This window comes from Macaca nemestrina, chromosome 14 (assembly GCF_043159975.1).
Source record: "Macaca nemestrina isolate mMacNem1 chromosome 14, mMacNem.hap1, whole genome shotgun sequence".
In the NCBI taxonomy this organism is placed as follows: Eukaryota; Metazoa; Chordata; class Mammalia; order Primates; family Cercopithecidae; genus Macaca; species Macaca nemestrina.
Window position 1 is genome coordinate 20,417,185 of NC_092138.1, and position 19,002 is coordinate 20,436,186.

At 43.1% G+C, this 19,002-nt stretch overlaps 1 protein-coding gene and 1 pseudogene across 1 annotated transcript in view; one reads left to right on the plus strand and one right to left on the minus strand.

Annotated features, from left to right (window-relative positions):
* Positions 1–19,002, plus strand: part of LOC105498712 (G protein subunit alpha 14) — a 221,685-nt gene that overhangs the window by 53,029 nt on the left and 149,654 nt on the right. The gene's annotated exons all lie outside the window — the stretch shown is intronic.
* LOC139358102 (nuclear transport factor 2 pseudogene) lies at positions 14,793–15,186 on the minus strand (annotated as a pseudogene).

A 19,002-nucleotide genomic window follows, 5' to 3' on the forward strand; every position in this document is an offset into this window, starting at 1 on the left:
AGGCACATTCCCATTTATAATTTATCTACTTAGTCTCCTCAATTCCTTGATGAGCTAAGGCAAGGAATAAATCCAAACATTAACTTAACAAATATTCACCGAGCATCAGCTGTGTACTGCTGGACTGTGCCAAGTGATGTGGAGAACACAAATATAAAAGATGTGGCAACAGCAGCAAATAGTCTAAGATGAGCTTGAAACATGGCAAACAGCTTCCCCCTATAGCATTCTGTAAGCAGTGCCAAGCAAGGGGTGGAAAGTGGGACTGTTTGGAAGTGGTCAGAGATGGTTTCTTGTAAAAGGTGAAATGAGCTGGGCATTGAAGAGAGGTGAGACTGCTGGGAAATGGCATTTCAGGCAGAGTGAGGCAACAGGAAAGGCTTCGTTTAATTCCCCACACTTATACACAGAATACTGCTCACTTATTTCCTGCTCCCAAGGGCCCCCAGTGTTCTTAGACCACATGAGTCTCTCCTTGCTTGAAACAAAAACAGGTATTTGCAGTGAGCATGGGCTTATTCAGTGTGGGTTGCTCTCCCATGCACACGGAGAAGGCACTATCATTGCCCAGAAACTTGAGCAAATCTGGTAGGGCCATGGCCACGTCTAACGTCTTCCACTCTAAGAAAGAGTTGCTAGTCATAAACTCAGGAGACGGCTTCTCATTATGCTTGATAAGTCCTTCAAGTCCTTTCACCTTTTAGAGACAATAGTCAAACCATTACACTTTCAAACCATGGGACCCCTTTCACAATGGAGAGAGACTAGGAAAAAGGACATTTTTCCGACTGACAAGCTTGATAGCTTCGAGTGTCACCTCAGCTCAAGTTCTTCAGAACTCAGCAGACTACCTGTCAATACTTGACACTTTGGGTGTAAAATGCATTTTGATTTGTTTTTTGGTGCTTGTTCTATTTAGGGCCAGCTGGAGACCAGAGCAGTAGATAGTTCATGGAAACTTGGCTTTTCCTTCCACACTCGGAGCTGATGTGGAGTGGCTGGAGAGTGCTGGTGGGCTTTTGAAGTGTCTGCCCTGGCAGAGAAGGCAGAGGCAGACCTGGTTTCCATCTTGGACTAGAAATGCTGACTATCTGGAAAAACAAGAGCCTAGATTCAAAGAATGGGCCTCCCAGCTCTCTACTCAAGACTTTTTGAGTCTGTTGCTCCAATGCGTTGCTGCTGACTTATTTCCTTATCCCTGTAACTGTTTTCAATTTATTCACTCTGTGCCAAGATGGAATTTCACCCCTCCCTGCCCAACCACATCACCTCCCCTATGCTACAGAGAATCCAGCAGATGAGTCCTTGCTTGTGAACTGGCTTCTTAGATTCTGATGCATTAGGCAAAAAGGAAGCAGTTCAACAAAGTACTTTCTAAATGGTGAATCATTCATTGTACAATATAAGGCAGCTCCAGCATGATCAGACTCTCGTGTGCTCACTAGGAGGGAAGAGTAAAAAGAACACTTTCAAGCAAGCTTGTAAAACTACATGCACATTTGACTTCTATTTGTTTTTCTTTCAGCCTTTCTCTGCATTGTCAGTGTGTCCTTGGACAGCATAGCTGAAAAGGAGAATATGTTGGAAAGAGAGCGATTGTGATTCTTTGCAGGATGTGTTGTGACAGGCCTGATCAGAGCTTAGATGGTGCAGATTGACAGGTTGCTATCAGACTCCTAGCTCAGAGCAGCTGGCTGCCCTGCCTCCAGGAGGCCTTGCATCTCCTTCAGCCTTCAAAAGTCAGGAACAGGCCAGGCACGGTGGCTCACGCCTGTAATTCCAACCCTTTGGGAGACTGAGGTGGGTGGATTACCCCAGTCAGGAGTTCGAGACCAGCCTGGCCAACATGGTGAAACCCCATCTCTACTAAAATTTAAAATTAGCCTGGCATGGTAGTACGTACCTGTAATCCCAGTTACTTGAACCCGGGAGGCGGAGGTTACAGTGAGCCAAGATCACACCATTGCACTCCAACCTGGGCAACAGAGTGAGACGCCATCTCAAAAAAAAAAAAAAAAAAAAAAGGAATGTTAGGGAGGGTATTTGATCATGCAGACTACAGCTTGAGCTTTCATTTCTCTAAGTGGAGGTAATAACACTGCCTTGCTACTCATGGTTTTTGTGTGATTCTAAGGGAATAATGTCTCTGACAACACACAGAACAAAATTAAGTGCTAACCAAGTGTAGAGTTATAACACATCTCTTATTAGAGTATCAAATAATTGTTTTTCCTGCAAATGAATCGAGAACAAAATTTGAAATTGAGTACTGGGCTATTAAAAGTGCAACTCCTTCTCCCCTGCAAGTAGACCTTCCCCCTGCCCTCTACCCCGGCTCCCTTAATGCCTTTTCCTAGGAATAATTGATCATTGAAACAGCGCAGCCCAGCAAGAAAACCCTGCGTACTTTGTGAGCTGTGACTTTCCCATGATTAGATACCTGCTTTTTGTTCAGTTAAAAGCGTTAATCAAATGCCTACTTGTATCTGGTGCTAAACCAGGCACAGTCCAGTTATAGGTTCTGTGTCAAGTGATCTGACCTTCAGGAAGAGCAATGAAGCAAGAAGATAAAGGATCACACAACCAGGAGACCAGTGATATATGGAGCTAAAAAAGAGGAAGAAAAAATATTTTTAATACAGAAAAATCAAGAAAGAATTTATGAAGGGTTGAGAATCTGTAAGATTTAGATTGAAGATTACAAACTCGAATGTTTAGAGAGGAAGCAGGGAATAACTTCAAGTGTCATTCAGGCTGGTGTGGTACTATAGGGAGTGGTGGTGACTGGGGTAAACTGGAGAAAGCTTGTCTCTACCCAGGCAAATTTAATGTTACTACCTGGGAGCATAGACCCAAAGTGGCCAGATCTTACACAGATCTTTTATACTATGAGAATCTAGAAATCTACTTTTCAGTGAAATTTCCCAATTTCTGACAACTAATAAAAGCAAGCCTTATCGCTTAGAGCAAGTTAACATGGTCATTTACTGTCCTTCACTTATACCATCAGGGTTAACACATGCACGTGTGTGCGCACACACACACACACAACACACAATTACACAGTTATTGGTTTACAACCTCCTACTTAATTAGATGTTAGGAATGGATTCAGGCACCCCAGGCTGACGGAGCAAAATGCTGAACATGAACAAGAAAACTCAAGTGGTTCACAGAGAGCTAGGCTGTTAGGTGCATGAGAAGTATTATGGGAAATCTATCTAGAAAGCAGGTCAGAGGACCTTGAGTGCCAGACAGGATGTTTAAAATTATCCTGTTAGAATGGAGAGCTAATAAAGATTTTTGAGCAGGGAGTGGATTTACCAGATAGAACAATAATCTGGACTACTCCAAGAGACATGTTTGATCAAAGAGAGTCAGGCACTATGCTACCATGTGACATGCTACTGTACTGAATGTTTTCCATGCAGCATGCTTCTCACCCTAATAAACCAAGGTAGAGGTAGGTGTTGTTAATTATCTTCATTCGACACCTGAGGAAATTGAGGCTAATGGGAGTCCCCTAAGATCATACAGCTAGAGAGGGAGGGACCAGAATTTGAGTCCAGGGACATTTGATTCTAAGGCCTGGATAGTTGGCCCCTCTGGTGTACCCAGATTTAAAAGAGGGAGAGAGAACGGGAGATAAATCTATTCTTTTTTAAAAATCCTACTACTCTATCTTCCTGTAACTTCACACCAGATACTCTAAGATCTGTTGGCAAGAATGGAGCCTTCAACTCAACCAAGACAGGTTGATATTAAGAAGTTTGATGTAGGCTGGGTGTGGTGGCTCATGCCTGTAATCCTGGCGCTTTGGGAGGCCAGTGCAGTAGGGAAAACGCCTGCTCTAGGAAAGGTATGATCAGGATGATTCTACTTGGAAACAGTGGGTGATTGTCTTGAAAATGCAGTATTTCAGTGCAATGTCTGCCTTCCTGGAGGGCAAGAGGAAATTAACATGGCCATTCACCATCTATCACTAAAAATGAGATGACTAAGTTTGCCGAGTCTTTCAAGGTTGTGACCCATGGTTCTTTACTCCTAGAGAAGAATGTGGAATCTTTTGCCCCACAAAAAGAGGTCTGGTGTGTTATTTATGCTCTGGCCTGTGGTAATAGCATTTTAAAATAAAAATTCGTCTAATGAGTGCGACATGTCATCCTTACCTATTTGGATGCTCGGCCTGTGGTTTTCTAATTGGAAAAGTGAATAAGATAAAGTTTAAGATCCACTTCAATTCTAGAATTTCTTAATTCTCTGAAAATTTGCTCATATGTGGGATGCTTATATTGATTAGCAGTATTATCTTCCTAATAACTTTGTCATAATCTTTTTTTTTTTAATGTGTGACCTAAGTATTACCTTTGTTTGTCCCATGAGTGAATAGGTCTTCAAAAGGTTACTTCTCTTGCCCCATGCTACACCACATCTGCCCCTCATTCTGAAGCAGACACTGGTTCACACGGCTTGGACAAGAGTGAGCAGATGTGGGGGACAACAGGAAGGAATACAAGAAATCAGGGCTGTCCTGGAATATGTGGGATGCCTGGTAGCCATGCCATGCCATTTTCCCATCAGATAAGCAAAGAGGAAGAAGAATTCTGTGGCACATAGGAAATGTGAAATTCTGCTCAGCATGTATGTCTGTAGGTTGGTTGTGCTGGTTTTGTTGTGAATCTTGCCTGCGTTCCCTCGAGAATGTGAACACATCAGTTCCCTTCAGTGCAAAGCCCTAGTCTAGAAACTTTATTTTATAGGAAGAAATTTCTTAGGACTTGATCACAAAGGTTAGGAAAATGATGGGGAGTTTTGCTGAGCTTAAAACTGACTTGGGGCCGGGCGTGGTGGCTCATGCCTGTAATCCCAGCACTTTGGGAGGCCGAGGTGGGCGTGGATCACCTGAAGTCAGGACTTAGAGACCAGCCTGGCCAACGTAGTGAAACTCCATCTCTACTAAAAATACAAAAATTGGCCGGGCGCGGTGGCTCAAGCCTGTAATCCCAGCACTTTGGGAGGCCGAGACGGGCGGATCACAAGGTCAGGAGATCGAGACCATCCTGGCTAACCCGCTGAAACCCCGTCTCTAGTAAAAAATACAAAAAATAGCCAGGCGAGGTGGCGGGCGCCTGTAGTCCCAGCTACTGGGGAGGCTGAGACAGGAGAATGGCGTGAACCCGGGAGGTGGAGCTTGCAGTGAGCTGAGATCCGGCCACTGCACTCCAGCCTGGGCGACAGAGCAAGACTCCGTCTCAAAAAAAAAAAAAAAAAAAATTAGCTGGACATGGTGGCAGGCACCTATAGTTCCAGCAACTTGGGAGGCTGAGGCAGGAGAATAGCTTGAACCTGGGAGGCCGAGGTTGCAGTGAGCCGATATTGCGCCATTGCACTCCAGTCTTGGCAACAGAGCAAGACTGTATCTCAAAACAAAACACAACACAACAAACCTGACTTTGTACTGGTTTCCTTATCCTTTTAGGGGAGAAGAGGCATTGATTTTACTCATATTTAATGTTTCCCTTGTTATAAAAGACGTAGTTTGTAGCGCGTTGTTTTAGGAAGTCAAGGTCTTGGTTCCGAAGGCAGTGACTCTGGATGGTCATAATTAAAATCCAGCCTCGCCATCCAAACGACAATGTGCTTTTGTCCAAACGACAATGTGCTTTTGCAGGCAACTCTGGCTATCATGGTTGCTTTAGGCAACCTGCGGTTCACCCACTGTGTACTGACTGTAGGCCATACCCCGAGGGTGGAGGAAAAAGGCAATATCCAACAAGTCTCAGAGGTTTCTCCACCCTGGATGAGCAAACAACCCTCTCCCCTTTCAACAAACACAGTCGCTGTAAAGACAGGGCTGACTCATGCGATGGCTTTTGAGGATGAAATATAAGTGATGTCTGAACTCTAAGGTGACACATTAAACAAAGAGTGTTCTCCACTCTTCCAGGAACCCTGACTTCCTAAAATATATATATTTAAAAAAAAAAAACAAACTCCATTTTGCATGAATAAAATTTCTAGGTCAAAGTCAAATGAATTGCTAATACTCACAATTTGTTTGAGGCAGAAAGTCAAATAGCTTCCTCCTTAAGAGGCTCCGGGAAATGAAGTGGCCTGGCCCATCAGAGAGCTAGAATGACCCTGCAAGTGAGCATTTATTTGCCTGTCAGGCCTGTTTGGCTTGTAAGAAATGCACCTGTGAAAACCAATGCCAGATTTTGGTAAACTGGTCCTAAAAGTTACTGAGCTAAAATAGATTCCTGGGGCATACAAAAGTGCTGTGATTCCAAGTTTGATTTTTAAAAATATATTGAAGGGGCTGTATGAAATGGAATAAAATAAAGATGGCTTTGAATGCTAATATCTAAAGCAAACAAACAGTTCTTTTTAGCTGTGCTGGCCCGTGGCTTTTAAAGATGTGGTTAGCATGTGAACCCCCAATGTGTCCCAGGCACTTTTAGACAGTGGCAAATCCTTCTTTTGAAGAATTTTCTGCGACTGCATTTGTTCAGAGCAACACAGTAAGCACCTGGTATATATCTGTGGAACAGAGAAAGCTGTTAATTCTGTCTGGGAACATCAGAAGGACTTCCTGGGGCTGAGGTGTCCTCTGACTCAGATTCAGGCTTGACAGTAGGAGGGTGTCACCTGACAAAGAAGGATGATTAGCAACTTTTATGCTATGTGTGCTAACCTGCCTTCTAACTTAGATTTTTATATGAAATACATTTTCCTGCTTCCTTGCTCCTCTCTGTTCAGTCTTATCCCTGCTTCTATATCCTCTGATTAAAGGCTTTAAACTTTCCTTCTCTTCTCACCCTATGATTCATTCAGCTGTTAGACGCTTCCTAAGCATCTGCTCTCCAGGCTTCCTTGCTCCTGGGGAAGGCATTGTGCTAAATGTGAAATTCCTGCAGCTCTCCTTAGTCATTCTCCATTAGGATCAAGAAATCACCAAGTCCTGCTTGTTACTTTCACATTCATTCATTCATTGAAAACACAGTGCTGAAAAACAGGAAGTATTTAATCAATTACTGTTCTGTGGTTGCAAGCAACAGACACCGGCTAACTGAAGGAAGAAAAGGAGTTCATTGAAGGGATGTCAGGGTGTGGCGGATGGAGTGATAGCCCCTCAGATATGTCCACCTCCAAATCGCTGAAAACTGTGACTATGTTACCTGACATGGCAAAAGGGACTTTGCAGATGGGATTAGGATCTTGAAATCGGGAGAGTGTTTTGACTATTCAGGTAGAACCAACGTAATACAAGGGTCCTTATAAAAGGAATGTAGGAGGGCCAGAACCAGCGAAGACGATGTGATGACTGAAGCAGACATCGCTGAGACAGGAATTTGAAGTTACTGCAGGCTTTGAAGATGGAGGAAGGGGCCAAAGCCAAGGAAGGCAGATGGCCTCTAGAAGCCGGAAAAAGGCACGGAATGAAGCCTCCCCTAGAACCTCCAGAAGGAATAGAGCCCTCCAACCCCTAGGTTTTAGGACTTTTGAAATCCACAACTATGAGAGAATAAATTCGTGTGTATATGTGTATGCTCATGTGCGTGTGTTTCAATTGCAGTGAAATTCACTAAAGCAACCATTTTAAAGCAAACAATTAAACGGCATTTAGTACATTCACAGTATTATGCAAACACTCTATCTAGGTCCAAAACATTTTCATCAGCCCAGAAAGAAACTCCATACGTATTAGGCAGTCGCTGCCCATCTGTCTGTCCCACCTCCCCCAGGTAACCACCAATCTGTGTTCTGTCACTACGGATATTTCATAGAAATCGAATCTTATAATATGTGACATTTTGCGTCTGGCTTCTTTTGCTTAGCAAATATTTGAAAGTTCACCCATGTTGTAGCATGTGTCAGTACCTCATTCCTTTTATGGCTGAATAATATTCCATTGTATATAAATACCACAATAACTTTAGCTATTCATCAATTGATAGATATTTGGACTGTTTCTACATTTTGGCTATTGTGAATAGTGCTGCTATGAACCTGTGTGTATAGATACTAATTTGAGTACCTGCTTTCCGAATTGGGGGTATAGATGCTTAGAAGTAGAATTGCTGGGTCATGTGGTAATTCTATGTTTGACTTTTTGAGAAACTGCCAAACTATTTTCCATAACAGCTGACCATTTTACATTCCCACCAAATAACTGGAATGTGTAAGGTTTCCAATTCTCCATGTCCTCATCAACACTTCTTTTCTTTTTCTTTAAGTATAGCTATCCAAATGATACAGGAGCTAGAAATTATTTAGGCAGAGAGTGAGGGTAAGAGAGTCCTTAGTAAGGTTTTCCTTTTAATAAAAAGCAGTCGCCAAATCATTTCTTTTCTAAAAACAAAACAAAACAGCCTGTAAAATTGAGCTGCAGACATGGATAAGCCAGTTGGAAGCTTGCATGGGTGAATGTGTGCAGCTGTGCCAATAGGAAAGTGCTACCTGGGGACCAGGCATGTTCAACATGGAGGCTCCATCTTCCTTTTTCTGTCAACTACGGGTACAGTAAAGGAACAGGCAACATGGCGCTGGCCAGGTAGAGAATCCATCTGCATAATAAAAGGTTAGGGTGGGGTGGTCAGCTTCTTCATGCACTATGTAAATGACACACCTGGTCCAACTAATTTTATGTAAATCAGACATTGCCTCCTCAAGCTCATCTATAATACCCGGTGCACTTTGTCACCGACTAGAAGGCCCACTCGGGCACCCCTCTCTCTCTGCAGGAGAGAGAGCTGTTCTCTTTCTTTTGCCTATTAAGCCTCTGCTCTTAAACTCACTTTTTGTGTGTCCGTGTCCTTGATTCCCTTGGTGTGGGACAATGAACCTCAGGTATTTACCCCAGACAACGATGCCACTTCATTAGCGGGAGTGACGTAGCACCTCACTCTGAATTGTATTTGCATTTCTCTGATGACTAATGATGTCAAGCATGTTTTCATGTGCTTGTTGACTATATATATATATATCTTTTTTGAGGAAATCTCCATTTTTTGACCATTTTTTAAAAATTGGGCTGGTTATCTTTTTGTTGTTGTGAGAGATCTTTATATGTTATGGATATATATGAAAAAAAAAAGCTCTTTATATATTTTGGATGCTAGACTCCTAATTGGTGTTCTTTTAAGCCACTGAGTTTGTGGTAATTTGTTATAGCAACAATGGGAAACTGATACTGGGGAGCTCCTGGAATTGAAAGAAAAGTTGAACAACCAATTTGTGGGAAAGATGCTCTGGGGTTCTGGATACCAGGAGTGAGTGATGTATCTGTTCCAGTTGCTTTCAATTCTTGTGTCCTGATTTCAGAGGGGAGCGCAGCTGTTGTAGCCTGGGGAGTGTTTGGTGAACACTCAGAACACTCAGGTCGGAACAAGGCAAGCCACTTGATTGTTAGCACCACTAAGACTGCCTGGAAAATAAATAGAGATACTGTTACAGACAGAAGGGCAAACATTTTGGGAAGGCAAAAACAAGAATACACTACAGGCATGAGAAGGTAATACTAAAGAATAATAAATGAAATCTAACGACATAAAGGTTTAAAAACCTCCCACAGCCCAAGAGGGAAATCTGGAATTATAAATGAGGATGATGTAGCGGAGGACAAGCACCAATAAAAACATTCAGGGGATGTATTGGATAGACATCACAGGCTACATTAGTAGAGGTAAACTGTCTGAGAAAAGGGAGGTGATAATCCTGTGCTGTTCTGTGCTGGTCATACCACACTTGAGGTGAGGAATTCCATTTTGTGCTCCATACCTTCAGAGGCATATAGGCAAAGCAGGTCACATTCAGAGATGAGAGGCCAGGAGGCTGGAATCATGTCATTGGAGTTATGGTCAGAGAAATGGTTACAAGGGTGTTGGGGGAAGTCCAGTTATGGGGAGCTACCCAGGAAAAGCAAGGTAAAGAAGGGTAAGGTTTGTTATGCAGCTTTAAGTTGTGCCTTCTTCATTGATAAGAGACTATAGTGAGTCATCCTTCTCTTCCTGGTACAGAGAGGGAGACACCCTTATGAACGGATATTTTCTTTGTAGATACAAATTTCCCTTACAAAAGGAAACTTCGACTCTATGTTCGGAACTTCTGTGTCTGTAGTTTCTCAAAATAATCAGCTTAAAATAATTCTTATGCCTAAAAGGCATATTTTGGGATGGAATATTCTGGTCTCCTACGGTCATATTTTGGGGTGGCATATTCTGGTCTCGTAAGCACTCTTCCCTCTTTAAGATTCTGTGATCCCTCTGTCAGAGACGTGTGAACCAGAACGACTCCATCTTGAATAGGAGCTGGGTGAAATGAGGCTGAAACCTACTGGGCTGCATTCCCAGATGGTTTGGCATTGTAAGTCATAGGATGACATAGGAGGCTGGCACAAGATACAGGTCATAAAGACCTTGCTGATAAAACAAGTTGCAGTAAAGAAGCCGGCTAAATCCCACCAAAATCAAGACAGCCATGAGTGACCTGTGATCCTTCTCATGGCTACACTCCCACCAGCTCCATGACAGTTTACAAATGCCATGGCAACATCAGGAAGTTACCCTGTATGGTCTGAAAAGGGGAGGCATGGATAATTCACCCCTTATTTAGTATATAATCAAGAAATAACCATAAAAATGGGCAACCAGCAGCCCTCGAGGCTGCTCTGTCTGTGGAGTAGCCATTCTTTCGTTCCTTTACTTTCTTAATAAACTTGCTTTCGCTTTACTCTATGCACTCACCCTGAATTCTTTCTTGCATGAGATCCAAGAACCCTTTCTTGGGGTCTGGATCTGGACCACTTTCTTGTAACACCTCCCTGCCCCTTGCAGTCATCTGAGTTTGGGCTTGCTGGCTCTTCCTGCTACTGCTTCAGCTGAAATATTGGTTGGGGTGGTGGGGGTTGGGAGGGTAGGTCACAGGACTGGAGACAGGGTGAGTTGGGAGAGTGGAGGCTAGGGATTTTATTCTCCGGTGCAAGGAAAGGCAAGCTGGTAGTATAGAACAGTGGTCTCCAAACTTGGATTGCACACCCCATCAGTCAAATAATGTTTGCATATGTACTCTTCAAATTAGGGATTATTACTTCAAAATCATAAGCATATACTATTTTCAGATACAATATACTACCAAGGTCATCATTAAAGATGACTATAAGCCCATATTCCAAATAATCTTTATTATTTTGAACTACTAGACCACCTTTGATTGGTGGAGGTAGATTCTTAATATTACCTTTTCCAGTTTCTTGGCACTGTTTAAGCAGAAAGCTGAATGGGAATGAACAAGTGAGTCCACTGCTGTCTACTGCTGTGAGTTGCAGAATTTTATTTTTGCCCTTGTCTCAGTATTCTTTTTCACATAATCTCTGTTGGGAGGTCATCTGACAGACCAAATGATGTTAGTTAGCTGTGTTTGTTGAGATTTTATAGTTTTAGATAAATGTAACATGAAATTCAAATACTTTATTCCTGCAGATCAATGGAGCACCGTGTTTGTCCCTTGGGTGATGTCTTTTGGGTCCACCAGTGGAGGGGTAGAACTTTGCTACTCTAGGAGTGGTCCTCTGACCTGAGGCAATGGCTTTGGCTGGGGGCCTGTTAGAAATGCTGACTTGCAGACCACACCCCGGATGTTCTGAGTCAGACTCTGTATTTTTAACAAGATCCCCAGGTGGTATGCACAGAAAAGTTTTAGAAACATTAGTTTAGGGGCTAATCAAGGATTTTCGGGAGTAGGGGAGTCTGTTAGAGGGCTGAAAGCTTGGAGAGGAGATGATGGGGATCTCATCTCAAGCTTGTAGACACAGAAGTTAGGCTGTTTAGCATCGCTCACACATACACTCAGAAGTAGGTCAGTAAAGAGTCAAACAGAAATCATCTGAAAAGAGTTTTTAAAAGTCCTAACCTCTTAATCAAGGAGAACATAAAACAAGTAAAATTCCAAACAAAGTTTTACTGGAACTTCATGAACTTGCAGAGAAGTCCTTTGTTTTGGAATCTGGAGTTAGAGGAGTCCAGATTCCTTGAATTGGGGTTTTCTGTTGCCAGAGCTTTTCCACATTTCCCAGCTGCCTGCTATTTATCTGCCTTTTTAGCTGAAGCCCTGATGACCTCGGGTGTAAATTTAATGCTTTCTTGTCTTCCTTGATTGTTTTCTTCTCTGCTCCCAGCCCCTTAAACCCGAACTCAGTCTTTAATGTCTGGCTTGCATTTCCTTATCAGATTCACAAAACAAAGACTGCGTTGTGGCATCATTTGTTTGGGAGAATTAGCCCAATTAGAGATAGGGTGAAGTTCTTGTGCATATCCCAAGACTTCTGAGCTTCACAGCAGTGAGTGCTGCTGGGAAGTCTCTGAGCACTGCCTTCTGTTATATTTGCAGTTTGACCAACGATTTCAGATGCTAGCACTGCATTCATCAGTGGGGATCTTGATTTAACATAGCTGGGTACAGATGTGAAAACCTAGCCTTGCCAGTCAGAGAGTGAGGTTTCCATCAGTCAGTCAATGGTTTTTGAGTGTCTCCTGGAGACTTCCCAGTTGCCTGAGCAGAGAAAGATGAGCAAGACCAGGCCCTTGACTTTACGGAGCTCGATGTCTTGTGGCAAATACAGATATACAGACCCATGGTAGGCAACCACAGATACATGTGTAACAACAGGAGGTGTTGCACAATGTATCTGTGATTACCTGCTATCAGTCTGTATATCAGACCAATGACAGGAGGTGTCAAGTCATATGACTGTAATAAATGACTAAATATTGTGGCAGCTGGGATGAGGGAGTGAAGGGGGTTGTGTTTGAAAAGTTCAGAAATATTTATCTGGTGGACTGGAGAGAAGTGAAAACACTTATGCAAAATGGGCATGCAAATTGTCATTGAGTGATAGCAAACTATCAGTTCAAGGTAATGGACAAGATCTCAGGGGAGGCAGATGGACAGCAGTTAAGGAGATTGGACTCTATCCTGGTGGTCAGTGTCTCTGAAACAGTGTTTACATGCCTGGTGGAAAGCAGTAGGGGATGGGGAGAGGTTGGTAAAGTTGTGGAGGACAGGAATGAAGGTGGAAGGCTAGTGAGTTAGACCACAGAAAGGAAAGCACACCACTGAGAGCCCACTGAAGTTGTAAACTATAACTGAGTAGCAGCATAAACCTAAAATATTCTGCAGTTTCTTTGGGGTTTTCTTGTGCCAAGTGGGATCAATCCAGGATTGGAAGCTTTCATGCCTTGGGTGGACAGACACTGGGAGGTGAAAGTAAAGTGTTGCTGAAAGGGCATTACAATGATAGGGCACGTGATCCAGGCTGTGGAGGAAAGAAAATGAAGACGGAGAAAAAATAATTTGTGAAACAACGGAGGCTTCAAGGAGCCCAAGGTATTTATGAGCTTCAGGGAGCTGGATTGATCTGACGCTGTGATTGAAGAGAAGGATGTTACAATTTAAGAGTTCAGAAGAGGAAGGTTCCTGTTGATGTCAAGGTTCTGAGGTTCCAGATTTTTCATGCACCTCTTCCTCTGTGAATGAAGCTTGGCCCGTCCTTCCTGTATGTATTTAAGGTGGCAAAGGAGAGCTACCAACAGATGAAGTTGGATGACAAGAGATGATAAGAAGCATCCACAGGAGTGTGGAATGGATGATTGTTTCTTCTGGGCACTCAACTACCCTGGGTCCTAAGGATTCTGTGACTTGGCCAAACTTGAGATACAACTTCAGTGACCTGCCTTGTTTATCACACATTTACTTCCTAAAAGGATCCAATTGGGGTAATTTTGCCAATGTCTGAACCAGAGTCTTTTGCACCAAAATTCCCTTGAAAGTTGACCTGCCTTGTATCCAGCCACTGTGTAGTTGTCTTGGACTTGGATCTGAATTCAGGGCAATCATTTGTGGCAGAAAACATGTCATAGCAGTTTTGATGTGCCAGGTACATTGACTCATGTTATCTTTACAACAACCACATGAAGCAGGTACTGTGATTATCTTCATTTTACATATGAGGAAACCAAGGCACAGAGAGGTTAGATGACTTGCCCACAGCTAGGAAATGGTAGAGCCAACAGGTCTGGCTATGGAGTGTATGCTGTCAACCTCTCTGTTAGCTCCCTCTGAAAAGAACTGATTCCAAACATGATTCTTAAAAAATGGCAGCAAGCTTCATGGTTTCCTCTTGCAGCCTGTCTCAGCCTAGCACATAACTAAGGTTTCATGTGGTCTCTGCAAATGGGACTCCTTCCACTCCCACATCCCCCCCGCTTCACCCATAAACACACCCTGCATAAAGTCTATGAGAATTGCAGATAGATCTAGTTATCTTTAGGGTGACCAAGTCATTTATAATTCAAACTGAGATCGTCTGAGTAAAAGTGGGCACTATGTGTGTGTGTGTGTGTGTGTGTGTGTGTGTGGCTTTAATGTATCTTTAAGCATTGAAACTTCTGAAGAAATCAATGTCTGGGCAGTGAGGCAGCTGCTTTCTCCTTCACTTCTTTGGGTTACTAGAGCAACTCGTCAGTAGATTCTTTTAAAAGACAACCTTTGATATTACTTGCATGCACGTGTATTACTGAGGAATGCACTGGTACAATACAAATTTCTCTCATCAGGTGCAACTAGTCTAGCATCCAAACATCATGCACAACACCTTGGTGGCAGCAGCACACTGTGCGCACTCCCATTGTGGCCCTGCTCATTTGTGTATGATATTTGGAGCATGTGGAGGAGTGAGAATAGTATTGGGAAGAGGAGTGAGGAGGAAACAGTGTGAGTGCCTGGGTGACAGGAGGTCAGCCAAAGTTGAGCAGGGCAAGCCTGAACATGTCATTGGTGCAAACCCAAGCTTCACTGATATTCTTTAATAGGAACATGAGTGACATCTGGTGGAACCCGGTGATGGGGTCTTCATCTACCTTAAGCTCACCCACAACCAGGCTGATGATGCAGCTATCTGATGTGGGCTAATGGTCCTGTTCCTGTGATGCTGTACTGGACTTTCTGGAACAGAAGGCTACACAACTTCTCCACAATGGCAGTTTTCCCCTGGAATTGCTGTCCTTCCCACATAAGGCATGATGCATCAATGTAAATTGTACCTACTTGGGTTCTATCTTTATCAAATAACTGGTAGTAATGTTGAATGAAGCTGGATTCAGTCTGCTCCCAAATCAGCTTATCTCCCATTCTGGAGCATCACCTGGCCTTGCAGAGACCCAGGGGGCTGGCACTATGGCGGCAGTGGCAGTGGCAGTGGCAACCGAGAGTGGTCTATGACCCAAGTAGGCACTATTGAGATCTATGCTTGCATAACAGGCACAAACTAGGACTGTTCCAGGCAAACTAGGACATATGGTCACCCTAGTTATGTGCTATATATTAAATGAGAATGGAAGAAGCTACAAGTGGGCCTGGAATATTTCCAGCCCACCTAAAAATTGTCAGAAGAAGACAAAAATTCCCAAAGCCCTGGTTCGTAATAGGTTCTCAATAGATTTTGAATGAATAAATGACTAGATTAAAGTGTGCCCCCAAGAGGAATTGGAGAAGGATAGAAATGAATCACCTAGCAAGGGGATTGGTGGCAAGGAAGGGGCATCACTGGAAAGTGTAGAAACATCACTGTTATAATAGCAGTAATTTCTGTCCAAGCACTTCACAATGGAACAAGTTAGGACTTGCCATTGACTTAAATAAATGAGTCAGCAGACCTAAAGGAAACATAAAATTGAGCCTATTTTTGCATCTTGGTGAGACTGTCACTGAAATGTCTATCTGGGGGAAAATATAGCATCTAGTTGTAGAAAGTAACCTTAAATGGCTGAAGGAAGAACAATGGGTCTTTGAAAAGCCCAAGACCAGGGACTTGCAGACATCAAAATTTCCTTTGAATTTGCAAAGTTAACATCACTTTATAAAACTGGAGAAACTAGATTTTGGGGAAATTAAAAGAATGTGCCTCAAGGTCATTGATCGATCATGAAACCAGAACCAGTATCAGTTCGGACAAGCAGCTGGTCTCTGGTTCCAAATCTTTGTCTATTGTTGGGGAAGGGCAGGACTTGAGGCAACCCCTTCCCTATACACACCTGCCCTGCAGAGAGGTCTATTCCCAGTAGCTTGTGGGTATGGGAGAATAGTTGAGGTGTTTGTTGGCAGTGTCTTCTCATCTGAAGACAGTTGTCAACTCCACCTGCTCTGCTCCTTTGCATTCAGTTGTGCCCAGCCTTAGTGTGAAGACCTCTTATTTGTTCTCAGTGCCTGAGGGCCAGTCACATGCTCCAGTATTCCAACTTTATAGGCATGACATAGGGTGGGACTGATGCCCTAGATCTCAGAGATCCTGGGTAGAGACATCCTCATCCCATCTCGGGCAGCTCACTGCCAGCCTCCCAGGGCTAAATGGCCTGGAGAATAGGGCACAGGCAGTGGCCCAGCAGTTGCCCAGGCATCATAGCCAGTGTCACCCTATAGTCCTAGATAAGGGCCACAGCATTGTTTAGGTCCACATGTCTGTGTTTTGGATGCCCATCAAGTGGAAGTCCTTATTGTTTTTTTTTTTTGTTTTTTTTTTTGTTTTTTTTTTGAGACGGAGTCTCGCTCTGTCGCCCAGGCTGGAGTGCAGTGGCGCTATCTCGGCTCACTGCAAGCTCCGCCTCCCGGGTTTACGCCATTCTCCTGCCTCAGCCTCCCGAGTAGCTGGGACTACAGGCGCCCGCCACCTCGCCCGGCTAATTTTTTTGTATTTTTAGTAGAGACGGGGTTTCATTGTGTTAGCCAGGATGGTCTCGATCTCCTGACCTCGTGATCCGCCCGTCTCGGCCTCCCAAAGTGCTGGGATTACAGGCTTGAGCCACCGCGCCCGGCCGGAAGTCCTTATTGTTAATGAAGACTGGATCTCAGTATTCTAGGTGCACTTACAGTGTCTGCCCTTCTTACCCAGCTGGTTAATTCCCTTTTCTGGTAATGAATCCTCTTTGTATTTGAAGCCTACTTCTTCATAGGGACAATATTTGTGCAGAAATGAGGTTTCAACCAAACTACAATATGGGAAATATGAGGATAAGATTTTAAGTTGGATAAATGTTGCAAGGACAGTCTGTAAACCGAGGCTATGAAAAGATTTGCATGAAAATATTCTTTATCTTCATTCAATTTTTTAAATTTTATGAGTTTTAAGACATATGGTGCTCATCTATATCTCAAGGTTGTAGCAACCTGTGACTAAACATGTCCTTTTCTAGTTCCAGATTGATATTTTTCACTATTGTATCTATTCCAATAGTTGACTCATACTGGAAGCACAATATCAAGCAAGTTCTAAACGCGTTTTCAAGCAGTATAAAACTGTCATTGGCCCTAGATGTAATAAGAGTTTTCTAGAGTTATGTGAGAGACTGAAATCACAGGGCCACTGATGCAGGGCAGGCCCAATGATCCTCAGATAAAAGGCAAGCAAGACTTAATCTTTTTGTTTGTTTTTGTTTTGTTTGAGATGGAGTCTCACTCTGTCACCAGGGTGGCGTGCAGTGGCGTGATCTCAGCTCACTGCAACCTCCGCCTCCTGGGTTCAAGCAATTCTACTGCCACTGCCTTCTGAGTAGCTGGGACTACAGGCGTGTGCCACCACACCCAGCTAATTTTGGTATTTTTTTTTAGTAGAGACGGGGTTTCACCATGTTGGCTAGGATGGTCTCAATCTCTTGACCTCGTGATCTGCCCGCCTCAGCCTCCCAAGGTGCTAGGATTACAGGCATGCGCCACCACTCCTGGCCAAGACTTGTTGCCATGATTATTCAAGGTTTCACTCGACAACCCTTGACCTATTGTCTGTGGTTTCTGATGATGAGTATCTTCATACTGCAGTAATACTAACTCTTAAATGGTGAGAGAGGAGTATTTGATTTCTTTGTTCACTTCCATAAAAAATGCATGACTACTGGGAGAACAAGTTTTGAGGTCATTTGATGGGAAGAGCAATTCCAAAGTACCTCCTGTGACTCCTTCTGTCATCCTGCTTCTCCATTCTACAGAGCCCTCATTGAAAGTGGTCAGTAAACAGGAAGGTTCTTAGAGTGTTTAATCTGCAGATGGGGAATATCAGAAGTTTAAGGAGGCTAAGCTAAAATGATTCTCCATGTGTTGATGGTAAACTGGCTCTTGAAAGCCTCTTTGGTGAATAGAAGTCATGTCTCACTGATGACAGTCCTAGAGGGAGGGCTGCCCCACCCTTGTAGGATGATCAGATGTGTTTGTTTTTGAAAGCATCTTGACCTGAATCCACTAAGACTTGAGTTTATGAGACCCACTTGTTAAATATTGATATAGATGGAGGATAAAGCAAGGTCTGAGAACTGAACTCTATTTTATTGTTATACTAACCAAATTGGTAAAGTTCTGAACTTTCATTTAGGGGAACATAGAATTTATCTGGAATTCTTTCTTTGGAATGTACACTATTTAAGAAAATATAGGGCAGTAACTTACTCTTCTTTCCCCCAAAGCAGTAAATTCAGGTGTCCAAGCTCATTTAGCTTGGTAATAAGTAAAATGAGTTCTTGAGTAATTTTAATTTAAAATGAGAGACATTTTTCCCCACTAACTCTTCAAACAGCCTGTGGATCTGCATATTAGCAAGCACCTCTGGTGTCTAGCCTAAAGCCCTTAATTTTTAATTGCTTGCAGAAAACAGGAGTATAACTGTTTCAAAGGGTGTTTCCGTGTGTTTTACTAGATTTCTGTCCATGCACATACTACTACCTCATGGAAAATGCTAGAGGTTAGCAAGGAAGAGGCATAAATTTCTGAGCTATTTGCTGATAAGGTGGGGTTCAAATATTTGACATTTTCAGGTTAGCATATGAGGCTCATATTTTCATAATGTCATATGTCATTTACCCCGGAAAATATTTGCTCTGTTTCTGAGAACAGTCATAAATTGGGAAAGGTGTATAGCATTCTTTTTTTTTTTAACCTTTTAACCCTTTGTTACCAAGTCATTGC